The 12,888-nt window shown below is 39.6% G+C and overlaps 1 protein-coding gene across 4 annotated transcripts in view; it reads right to left on the bottom strand.

The window, feature by feature from the left end:
* Window positions 1-1,876: 1,876 nt before the first annotated feature.
* Window positions 1,877-12,888, bottom strand: part of SMPX (small muscle protein X-linked) — a 42,863-nt gene continuing 31,851 nt past the window's right edge. For all 4 annotated transcript variants that reach the window (XM_026120678.2, XM_064498979.1, XM_026120679.2 and 1 more), the window contains exon 5: window positions 1,877-2,814. The gene's annotated coding sequence lies outside the window, so the exon portion shown is untranslated. The remainder of the gene's footprint in view (window positions 2,815-12,888) is intronic.

Here is a 12,888-nt window from a genome sequence, read left to right as displayed (position 1 = left end):
ACGCAGTTAGTGAGCGTGGCTCATACCCACAAAGGCTGACAGGTAAACAAATGAAATAAGTATGACTTTAGCATGACCTATTGTATATACATCTATGGTCATCATTCATTATAAGACCTTGATCTTTTCTTAAATCTGTGCCAAAATGTAACATTTGTGGCCAACATTTTCCATGCCAGAAGTAACAGAATGGAGAGTTAATAGGACATCTTGCACTCATCTTTGTACGCCGTAGAGTCAGGCCCTTTCGCAAGATTTGGATGAAAAGTAACATCACTAGTATATATTGGTTCAGACCAGTTTTTAACAGTCCACTAGCTAAGACACACAGATCCTTCACAAGCTCCTTTTCACAGCACTTAGTAACTGACTTTATGTTTTATTGAAGATTCCTCATAATACAAAGACCTAAATCAGGGTTCTCATTGGCCCTCATGACACATTAGTTGTCAACCTCAGGATGATTTAAAATCATACATATTTTAAAATTTCAGTTAAAATAAAAATGAAGTTAGGAAAAAGTATTCTTTTTCTCTGCCATCCCCTTCCCTCCCCCCCCCCCCCCCCCCAGCCCCAATTAAAAAGTTCTGATAGTCACTGGCGGTACCTCTCCACTTTGGATCATGCAGTTGAAGTTAGTCAGAAGAGGCATGCTCCTGTGTCAGGATGGTTTTTTTTTTTTTTCCACTTACACATTCAGATGTGATGAGTCTTAGAAGTCTTTGCGTTTTTTTTACTAGCTCTGTAGGTTTTACAGGCTGAAAGGCCATCTTTCTCCAAAACAAGCAATTGTGAAATAAGGTATATTCCCTTCCTCAGTTGAATGGGATTGCCTTCATTGTGGTTTTTAAATATGTCTGGTGTAGGCCTAACCTTGGAACAACAGAGAAGGCCTGTTTACTGGGACATCGCTCACTCATGTTTGTGTGCTGTGTTACTAATAGAAGGAAGTAATCAGCATCTACTAACTGAAAGACAATATAAGGGTGATGATAAACGAAAGCTTTGCCATGGGAAAGAGAATTCAGAGCTCACTGAGTCGGTAGGTGGGACTGGATGCCTAGGCTTGCACAGAAAAGGTTTTCCCATTGCTCCCAGCTCTCCCCGTTTCCTGGAATTTTGACCACGAACTTTCCTAACTGTGAAGGCGGGAAAAAACATAGCTTTAGCTTTCCACACTTCTCTGTAGAGAATATTTTTAAACTGAGTAAAGGATAGTAAAAGCTGAGTCCCTGAGTCATCTCTCCTTCAACATGCTTTTAGCTGAAAGCATTGTGTTTGCTCCTCTTTTTATCACCTCCATATGGGCAGGAACAAAGCAATCCAATATCGATGACTGATAATGCAGTATGGGGGAAAATTGTTCATTTTCAATTCAATAGACATGTTGATCTTATCAGCTTGTAAATGAAAGGTGCTTCTGATGCATTCTGCCTCTTGACACTTTCATTTCAGCTTGTCTTTTTGGGCTGTTCGCCTCCAGGGGATGCATTAAGGGAAATCAGCCTTAGGCATATGAGAACGAAGCAAGAGAGCAAGCAATGTTGGTATTGCATATTGAAAGCTGCAGTGAGTAAGACTCCTTTCTAATTTCCTGTATAAAGCCATGCAAATATATGTAATAACTTAAAATTTAATAATATTGCCAACTAGCTTTTGCATTGTGTCATGTAGCAAACAAGAATTAAATGGGTGTCATTGTTAGTAATATTCAACTTGAAATCTGTTTTCTAACCAGAATAATTATCTTTATTTTAACCGAATAAACATGAGCCAGGCAGAGTTTCAAAGCATGTAGAATAGTTTCAATCAATGGTAGAAGAACATTATTACAAAACAGCTCCTCTTATCCTTTCACAGTAAATGACACAAGTGAGACCAAGGAAACATAGTGTATTAAATTTCTCTAATAATAAGTTCTTGTTTCCAAAAATAGAATATGCATTGAACAGTCTTCATTTATGTACAGTCCATATAAAACAATGTCAGGGTTTAATCATTATATGTAAGAGTGTGATCATACATGATTTTTGCTCAGCATGAATATGTCAGTGTCATCTTTTTATTTGGGCTTTTGAAGATAGTGATCCTTCAACGTATATTCAGGAGTACATTTCATCAAGCCTGACTGACCTGTTTATCTGAATAGAGGTTGCAGGAGTTCTGTCACCTACCTCACATCTTGTGTTTTCACTGTACAAAGTAGAAGTGATGCATAAAAATCAGAATACCAGTGTATTTTAGATTCTCGAGAAAAAGGAATACTTTGGCTCTACAATGAAAGAAGAATTTAGCTAAACTTACCATAAAGACCAATCCTTTAAATACTTGCACTTCTTTTATTTTACATGATTCCAAGCCTGTTCTATAACTAGGAATACATAACAGGAAATTAGACATTATATTCCTCATTCAATCTGCATTTCATGAAATCATTTAAAAATTCTTTTGTCTGTATTGATTTTTTTTGCAAAAGGAACAAAACCAAATTCATTACAAGTAATGAATTCGTTTTTTGAAAAAGTATTTATTGCGCTTTTGTTCAAACTGCAAGTTCCTGCTCCCTGTTCTTAGATCAAAATCATTCCTGAATATATATACATTCACTGCTCGTTGCTTTGTGCTGTGTTATTTCTTCAGTACTTTCCCCTGTTAAGCAAAATGGACAACAAGAAAGTGTTGGTGTAAATGTACAAAGAAGATGCTTCCTATGGGGTATTGCAGATTTAGGAAGTTCATAGTCTTCATACAAATGTATAAAATATTTCAAACGATCTCCATTCATTGGAATCCATTCGGTTTCTCTTGCTAGACCTGTGTGTCAAATACAAGACCAGAAATTAATCATTTACCATTGTACTCACAGATATTTTGAGAGAAAGCATAAAAGCACTTGTAAGTTGTGAGGGGGAGTATGTTCCTAGCGCCTGCAATTTTGCTTTCATTGAGTGTACTTGTTTACACCTGAGCACGGGGAATACAGAGTGGGCTTGAAATACATCTTTTCGATTCCCTAGCTTTTGCCACACACTCTCCAAATCTCTGCCTGCAGAAACTTTGCGGCTCTTACAGATGCTCAGTCCTGGGAATTGTTCAGTGCGAGGTTTGCCCTCGGCACGCATGTGGTGGCTGCAAGCCTTGGGCCTCTACTGTGCCACTGACCCCCACCAGCAAGCTGGCTGCTGCCCGGGCAACAAAATCCTATGGTGTGGTCATGGTGTGGGTAATAAAGATGCATTGGTTAGATAAAAATCAAAACAGTGTTTGCTTTTATCAGTGATAGATCCATGTGTAGTTTTCAATTGCACTGATAATCCCCTTGCTCTTGCATCTGTTTTGCTTTCTCTGCTCTGCCTGTTAGACCGTATCCTGGGGGCAAGCCTCTTTCTTTGTCTCCTTTCCAAATCAAACAGTCCCAGTTTTCTTCCAGCTGCTTTTCTTATGGAAATGTATCTGTCCCTGTAACTATTTTTGTCACATCTTCACTCTTCCCCTATGCCTGCTTTAATTTTCATGACTGACCTGCACTGAACACAGTACTCCAACACATGGTAGTATGGTAATTTCTGCCCTATCTGTATATATCCTATCAGCATTTATTTGTCTACTTATGTAAAGTGTGGGGTGAGGGTTGTGGGGGGATGTTAAGCTGATGTCTGGAGCAATGAGAAGCAATTTCCATTGACTTGCCTACAGGGACTTCCAGGTCTCCTTCTTGAGGAGGCACAGCTAATTTGAAACGCAGCATAGGGTCTATTACTCTTCCCTTTGAAGCTAATGGAAGTTTTGCTGATGATATTAATGGTTCCAGTCAGCTCAATAATGTGGAAAACAGGTTTTGAAATTCAAGACGTTAACTTTCTCAGGATATATGTTTAGTTAAAATGTAAGTATCTGGGGGAGAAGGGATATCTCTATTTTTGTAAATTTTGGCAAATTTTGCACAAACTTTTTTAGGCAAAAGCCTTTAAAGAATGCTCAGAAAGTAAAGCAAAACAAAGAAAAATGACAACCTTCTATATTTCACAATGTGTTACATAAATTGAGTTTTTGCTACGCTCTTGAACATATGGAGGCTGTACACATTAGAACAAATATTGAAGGGACATTCAGAAGATTAGAATTGCCTAGCTTTGAGAAGAAACGCTTCACTGGAGACAAAAAGTGCTATTCAGAAAAGCCCTGCATGGTTTATACTAACTTCTTGAAAATGTTGGAGACTTCAGAATAAAGAAGTCAAAGTTAATGAACTTGACTTAAAAAAGTGAGAAATGCCATTGTCCAAATGAAAGAGGTCATAAAACCACATTTCATGGCACTAACACACTTTGACCTTTGGTAATCAAACAACCTAATCATCCCTTAACCTGATTCAGTAAGGCAATCTACTATTTCATTTCAGCTGAAATTTCCTTCAAATCAGGTAATTGCATGTACTTATCTTTCTGATCTCAAAAACAAAATCAAACTTTAAAGCTCTATTTGATGGCTTCCCAGGATACGCATGCACGTGTAATTCTGTCCTATGTAATTACCGCCTGCCTACACACACTCTCCTTGTGTTTCAATTGAGTATTCTCTTTCGCTTTCAAACTGTTCTGTGACTGTTCCTGAATATCACAAGGTGACTGTTTTTCAGTGGTGGGTGGATAAAACATTACTAGCTATGATTAAACTCTAATGCTCAAGTCTTGGATCAGAATAGAGAGTATCTATTTAGCACTGGTGTGCAGAACGCAGCAGGCACATGTAAGCATAATTTAGTCCTTGGTGTCACAAATGTTTTCTGATCCTTCCACTGAAAGAGGCCAATATCAGATTCTCTCTCTAAATACAGTGTGGGCAGGTTACAGAGTGAACAACAGCTGTAACCTACCATTCTGTTTTATGAGCTTATGTGAGATTTTTTATACCATTTTAGCAGATTTATCATCTTAGCTAGTAAGGTTGGGTTTCCTGTAGGTGGCATCCTGCAGAAGACTCTTCCATCCAGCATGGGAGCTCCATGCTCATGTTCCCCTACCTTATTTTCTGAGCAGTTTAGCCTTTCCTTATTTCCTGAGCTCCTAATACCAATCATTCTGTGCTGCGCCCACTAAGCCTCCAGCAATCTTGACGATAAGGCTACAAAGAAGATAGAGCCAGGCTCTTCTCAGTGGAGCCCAATGACAGGACGAGGGACAATGGGCATAAACTGAAACACAGGAAATTGCATTTAAACATAAGAAAAAGCTTTTTCACTGGTTGAACTCTGGAATAGGTTGTCCAGAATGGCTGTGGAGTCTCCATCCTTGGAGATGTTCAAAACCTGACAGGACACAGCCCTCGGAAACTTGCTTTAGATGATCCTGCTCTGAACAAGGAGGTTGGACTAGACATCTCCAGAAGTACCTTCCCGCTTCAGCCATCCTGAATGTGTGAAGAGCCTTTGTTAGTCCCAAGGGAACATATCCTCCACTCATGGTTGTTTTGTGGTTGTTTTGTGGGCCAGGTGCAAGGTAGCTACTTGTCCCTACTTCTCTGTGGGCTTGTCAGTGAGTTTACAAACTAAAATTACAGGGTTACGCATTCTCTTACTGTGTTGCTAATCATCGAAGTAATCTGTCTGCTTCTATTCCTTTTAGCCACATGCTCAGTTTCTTCAAATACTCCCTTGTCCCTCAGTTTGCAATGATCTGTTTTCCTCTTAGATACCAGATCTTTGACACCCAGCTCTCACTGAAATCAATATTAATATCACTTAATACTTTTAAGACCTCAGGGCTTAAAGCCCCCAGCTGGTATCATATTCCATCCAGCTGAGCAAGCACCTCTCTTCTTCTCCCTGCCATGGACTCTCACTAGGCAGTTGGGATCCACCAAAAGGCCTGCTGTCCCCAGTCCTCCCAATCACATGAGGCAGTAGCTCTAGTCAAAGGAAACCCAGTCATCTAGAAGGCCATACACATAGAAGACTAGATAATCAACAAGAGGAGCAAACAAGTACTATAGCCCCCAAGACCCTGCCACTTGCAGTGCAAATGCAGGAGCAACCAAGATGTCTGTAAGCCTTGCCTCAGAGCTCAGGGGGCTGAGGAAAATCAAGCCCACTGTTCTTGCATTTTGGATAAAGCACACTGCTTGCAAGCAGTGCTATTTTAGCATCTGCTAATAGCATTATCCTGCTCTCAGGTGTACTCCCAGCTCTCCAGTTGCTTATAATCACTACCTGAGCTCCCTTCATTGCCAGTGGACCCACTATTATCTCCCCATGATGTTTCAATCCACTCAGACCTCCCTCCGTCCAGCTCCAATTCTCTCTCTTCCAGCTCCCAAAGGCGTGTTATTTTTGGAACTCAAACTCCTCCAGAGATCAATGGGAGTCTGTAAACTCAAAAATAGGATACTTATGGCACATTAATAATTCTCACACCTATGCTCCCTGGTTATTCTTTCAGCTGGTGCAGCCTATCTACCAATGCTTCCCTTGCCACTCCAATCAACCTTACTCTACTGCACAACACTGCCATTCTAAAGAAAACAAAAAAAGTACATACCTACAGGCAAGTACAGGCCTAAATGTAGTCCTGATTAAGGATGGATTTAAGCACATACTTAAGTGCTTCTTTGAATCATGGAATTAGTGTTTTTTTCAAGTCCTCAAGACTCCATTCCCACTTTGAGAATCTCCGAGGTTCTGATTACAGTCAATAAGATGCCAGTGTTAGCTTCTGTGACAAAAAAATACTGGGTCCCTGAGTTTGTTAACCACAGTCCAAGTAATAGCCATTTTAACATAAGAAATCATGGAATTCATGTGCCATTCACTATAGATAGAACTGGAAACATAACCTTAAATAAATTAATGAATTGCAAAATCTCACTTTTATTTTTTTTAAAACTACAGCTTTCAACATTGCATCTCCCATTTTTTATTCCATCCAAATGTGCTCATCCCTGACTCTCAAACTGGTGAACTGCAAGCAGATGAAAGATTTAGTCTAAAAAAAGCACCAGCAATTCCAGACTGTCTGTATTTTCTCCTCTTCTACAACACCTTAGCTGACTGAAGCATTTGAAAGAGGAAAGAAAACATGACATTAACCCAGACTTTGGCCATACCTCCTTATGTGGAGAAAATGGCCATGTTCAGTGCTAATATTATATAAATAGAGACTGTGCATGAATCACCTGCAGGCTAAATAAAATTTGTCTTTATTTGAACAGTTTCTAGCTTTATATATTTAACACTAAGATTCTGTTAAAGCAGCCTTTTTACATGAAGTACCTTCACAAAAGAGAGAACAGACATATACCATTAGCACTTCATAGAAAAATCACTGATTATAGCAAGTGCACAAAGGTTCAGTAAATGCCTCCCACTCCATGAGCTTCCAAAGTGAGTGACCACATGATGTTTACTCCTCACCAGAAGCCATTTATAGCTCTATTACTCACCACGATCACAGTCATACAGGCAACATTCAAGAAAAGGCAGCAAGACATCCCCTATTTGGGAGAAGATGAGAGGTTGCAGTTGTGGAAGAACTGTGTCTTTTCCTTATAGCATTTGACCAAGCACTGAAACATGATTTAAATCATAAAAGCTTCCAAGATTATAACCAACTGAAAGCACACATCACACACACTGGGCATTACATATTGGCAACAGGTATGACTACTTGGAGAAAACTTTGCACTGACTGGAAAATTTTGATAAAAAGGGCCAATATCACTCCTTCAGAGGTGCAACTGAGACATGAAGGTAAAGACTTCCTATAAAGAAATTAGGACACTTTTGTTCCCAGAATTTTAAATGACATCTGGGCTTTCCTAGCAAATTAACACCCTGGGAATGAAAAGGGTATTCATTTCAGTAAAATAAGAAGGGGCCAGAGTTCATGAACTGCTGGTCTGGAGCAGAATTAGCCTAGAATTCCAAACACACTGATCTTCAAAAGGAATAATTTGTGAAAAAGGTAAATCCAGGGATATGCCTTCTATAGATTATTCTAGGGAATTGGGAATATGAAATAAAGCTGGACTATCTCCATGGGCCTCCTAATTCTACCATTCAGCTGGCAAGAGCCTTGCCCTTCCTGAGATGGTAACCTGAAGTCCCAAGGGATCTGCTTTAATTAGTCTGCCCTCACTTCCCTTCAGTGGGCACCACTTGCCTAAGATCACCTTCTCCTGTGCAATTGCTTTAATATTTATATCATATCTGGAATCACCGTCCACACAGATGGCAGAAGAAGCTGTAGGAAGCCAAACGTGCTCCAAATGTGATATTGTGATGAGACTTCAGGGAGAGGATTGGGGTTGCAAAGAGAGATTCATCCTTCGTCTCCCTCCTAATGGTAGCTGGTTGACTGATTTAAAAGTTTATTTTAAATTAGAATATGTTTTCCTTTGTTGCATGCTTTTTGCAAACTATTTCAATATGTTTGTTATATTTCTGTCAGGGTAAAAATAGCATCTCTCACTTTTCAATATTTTTCCTACTGGAAAACATGTTGAAAAGATATTTTTTCTTCCTATTTCTTTTGCTCTCTACCTACAGCCAATTAAAAATATGGGGGAGCAGCTAAAAAGAGGAGATTCACACTACACACGCATGTGCACGCGCGCGCGCACACACACACACAGAGTTTCAAAACAGAAAAGCTCAGAATTTTTCCTTTTGAGAATTTTATCTGACAACAAAGGGTTGGACACTAATGACATTTTTCCCACTGAAATGTGGAAATCATCTTTTTGATAAGGAACTTTGCTTATCTTTACCATAAAAAAAATTATTTAAAGCGGTATGCTCACTTTATATTGTTTCTCAAATTAATTTACATGTGTCTTCAGATAGTGTAACATGGGCAGCTAAGGACAGTTTTGATCCTTTCCACTAGCTGTGGTTCTCTAGGATGTGCATGAGGCAGCTACAACAGAGTATTGTGCAAGAGCATGCCTAGTCAAACGTGACAGGTCTTTTTATTTAGGACAAAAAAATGCTGAGTAAAATCATTCCATGCACTGTACTTTTGTCATGATTTCTTGTTACCTACACTGACACAAAGCTTAGTCAGCATAGGCATGTGCAAAAGATGGACAATGTACATGGTGGCTCTGAAGTGACAGCTATCAAATGGAGGTCTTTCAGATCAATATCTTATGGCAGCAAATTCACCTCCTGCCAAATAAGGAACAAACTTATGACATTTTTGAAGGTCTAAATTGGGCACTTAGCCAGGATAACACAATTAAGAAGAATGGCATTGCATTGACCTACTGGCTGCCATAACAGTTTAAGTGGTATAAAAAGAAACTAGATAATGGTATGTGTCTGAAGCTCTGCGGAGGATTTTTGGCTCAGTGCAGTAGTATTAAGCTCTGAGTGGTTGCTAGTTTGTTCTCTTAGTAATTTGGAGATTGCAGCTACTGGGGCACAGCAGTTGATTTACGCAAGTAGTTTATGGAGAGCTGATAAGCATGAATAAGAGAATACATGAGTAAGTTAAAGATGTGAATATTATTCATGGTGAGGCTTGTGCATGGATTTGTGGCTGAAGTCAGCTGAAGCAGCAGCTTGGCAGTATATAGAGCAGATATTTTTAAACTCTTTAAAGCAAATGGCCAACTATTATGTAAGCACAGAAGTCTATCAGTTCCCTGAAGGACCAACATTCGTCATTGGTCATTGTTGAATCAATCAGGTAACAAAAGTAAAAACTGTAATTTTAATTGAATCCTGCAGAATCCCTCATGTTGTTATTCATACACATGGACAGATATACTGGTCTCTAGGAACAATCGTTATCCAGAAGGAAAATTCCATAGAAATTTTTCAGAAGAGGGATTCTTTCTTCACTTACCCAGCTGCAGGCATCTTCTCATCTTGAGAAGACCACTGTCTCACTTGAGGTATGGCATATTGTAGTTTTTCTCAAGTTAGAATTTTTTTTCTTTAAAATTCTTGCCTGTCATGATCAGAGAGCCAAGCAGAAGTGGGAACTCTCAAAACATCCATGTCATCTTCTGCAGAGCAGGGCTCCAGATAGTCGGGAGCCTGTGGGAGTCCCAACTGTGTTTAGGGACTTCAGGGCTTTTACATATAAGCAGAGGCTCTGAAACCCATAGAAACTCTGAGCTCCCAAGCTCCCAGCTCCCAGCTGTGGATTTGCAGTAGGGATTTCAGCAGCTCTGCAATCCTTAGGTAGAGCTGGAGCTCTCAGAGCTCCTGGACTTTACATCTAGAGCGAGGGGCTTGGGAGCAACCACCACATGCTTGGGAACTTCCCAGTTTGTCCTCACTTCCCAGGACACTTCCAGGACAGTTACCAAGAGTAAGGGCTGCTGGAGTCATTGGAAGAAATCAAACTGAAATATTTCCATTTTTCTTAAAGATTTCTCCTAGAATTTCTCTCACTTCAGAAACAAGAGCTCTGATTTTCATTCTGAACCAGAACCATTTTTTTCCCCCAAAATTTCTTACAGAACATGGATTCTCAATTTTGGTTTTATGAAAAGACCTGTACTCACTTTCTTTTTCTTTGATAAATGGAACTCAGATGCAGATGATCCAAACGACATCATATGTGATTCCTAACACTCCAAGATGTTGCAAGCATTAGCAGTTTCAAATTCCATCATTTTCAAGGAAAACGAAATAACTTCTTCCATGACAAATATCTCTACTTTCTGACTAGCACTAATCCAAAAGGTCTAGGATTTGCATTGTGTTGCATATCTTATAATCTCTAGACCATGGAAGTGTGTTCTGCACTTCTGTAAGTCTTCAGTCTTGCTAGTTATTTTTCCCTCTATTTGGGGATCTCTTGACTCAGGTCTGAAAGCTGCCTAGAGCAATACGCTATGGGCTGCTAGTCATCACTGGCTAGATGGAGTTGCACTTTACTGAGCACAGTTTTTAGCATATGCATTCACTACAGACACTGGAATATATATGCCAGGTTTAGCGATAAGAATCAACAGTTTCTTAAAATCCTGAAAGCATACCTTGGGCTTTATAATAACTAAACAGTTCACAGAGAGACTGAATTTTTAAGGCCTGATTATGCACAACTTATTTCAAAATGGTAACACAAAGAAAACATGAGCTCTGATATACTTTCTAGTATTTCTACTGCTACTGAGACTTTTTTCTGGAACTATCCTGATGCTCCCTCTCCACAGTTTATATGCCTTAAAACACAGTGGTTGTAGCATATGTAGCATATTAAGCTTTTCACTTCAATTTTCTATTTCTTTCATTAGTGCTTTTCCACTGACTTCTCATAATCTAAAATGTCATCTTTATAAACAGAATTTGCACACTCATCTTCAGTCATTCTGGTAATGTATGAGGTCATTTGTGATTCTTAATGGAAAGCAAAGATTGAGCAGTATCTACCAAACAGTCTGATTAAAGTTGTTGATGAGATAGTGCAATGGCCCTTTCTACCTCTGTTAATGAGAACTATGCTGTGATACTTACTGCCTTTGAAACTATCGCTTTCTGGAGGGAAGAATATATTTTTCCTCAGTGATGCTTTACTGAACCCCCTTAGGTTTATGCAGGTGTCTAGCTATAATTATTGCTTTGTTCTTTGAGTTAAGCTATTCTCATTCATCAAGCCCACCTCTGGTTTTAAAAGCACTAGGATTCTCTATGTAGGCACCACTCAGCGCTTAGGACTTGGTCCTCTCTTTAAGGTATCGTCCTGGTTGTACTATCAAGTATACTGACATAGTCTTTAATGAAGCCACATGATTTAAAGAGCTTAAATAGTGAAAAAAAATATGGTGCTGAGGTTAGAAAAGAGTTTGCAGGATAGTCCCACTTTATTTCATTTTCATTCTCTGTAATAGCAACTCAGATTCTCAAGACAAAGCCTAACAGTCAAACTTTGGAAATTAATGTCATAGCAAACCCATCAGTAAGGTAGCAAAGGCCTAAGACCTGATGCTGCAAAGTGCATACTGCCTCCTTAGAGGTGCCACAAATCCCATTGATTCCTCCAGTGATAACGAAAACCACTTACCAGCTTTCAGGTACATTGTGAAAAACCAGATAGTAGAAGTGCAATTTGGCTTTGTTGCATCACAGAAATAAAAACATGTTGCAAGGTCCCATTATGGAAAAAAATTAAACTAGCAGTCTTGATGTCTACAGGATGAAGACATATACAGAAGGGGCCAGGCTAAGCACTATTAGAAATACAATGATGACTGGTAGGACATTCAGTATAAGACAGGCAGCAGTAAAAATCGGCTACTAATGGAAAATTTCCCGAAAAGCAGTGCAATTTGAAACAACAGGACATCTTTTTTTGTACTGAAATTGGTGAAGGCTGTGTAAGGAGGCACTCATTGGTAAAGTATGAAATGCACCTACTGAGAGTTAATTGCATGACTGGGGTTTCTCAATCAGGATATGTCTTTGAAAATCAAGTATTTTCAGTGTTTCCAGCTAGGAGAAAATGTATATGGTGGTGAGTGTTCTTGCTGCAGAGAATCCCTGTAGTCAGTGCTTGGAGGCCTACCACAGAGATCACTGGAGGGGAAATCATCGGTATTTGCAGCTGAAGTAGAGAGGAAAGAAGACGATGATTGTCATTGCTCTGGGCAACCTGGATTAAACACGGTCACATCATTATAAAGCTAAAATACAGAATTCCTGGATCATGTGAAAAGTGACCACTGATCGAGGGGGCCAGGGCCTTTGAGGCTTGTCATAAGCCAACCCCTCCCAAGCCCCGCAGCTCACAAACGTCAAGCCCTCTCATGTGCCATGTAGGGCAATGCAAGCTGAGGGACCAGAGGCATCTGGCACGTCTCAAAACCTTGTCGCCTGCTCTCCTGACAGTTCCCTTCACTTCCGCAAGAGTTTTGCCTGTGCCAGACTTGTGTGTGCCT

Source organism: Dromaius novaehollandiae, chromosome 1 (assembly GCF_036370855.1).
Source record: "Dromaius novaehollandiae isolate bDroNov1 chromosome 1, bDroNov1.hap1, whole genome shotgun sequence".
In the NCBI taxonomy this organism is placed as follows: domain Eukaryota; kingdom Metazoa; phylum Chordata; class Aves; order Casuariiformes; family Dromaiidae; genus Dromaius; species Dromaius novaehollandiae.
Note: the sequence above shows the minus strand (reverse complement) of the source record. Positions and strands in the feature narration are given on the sequence as shown.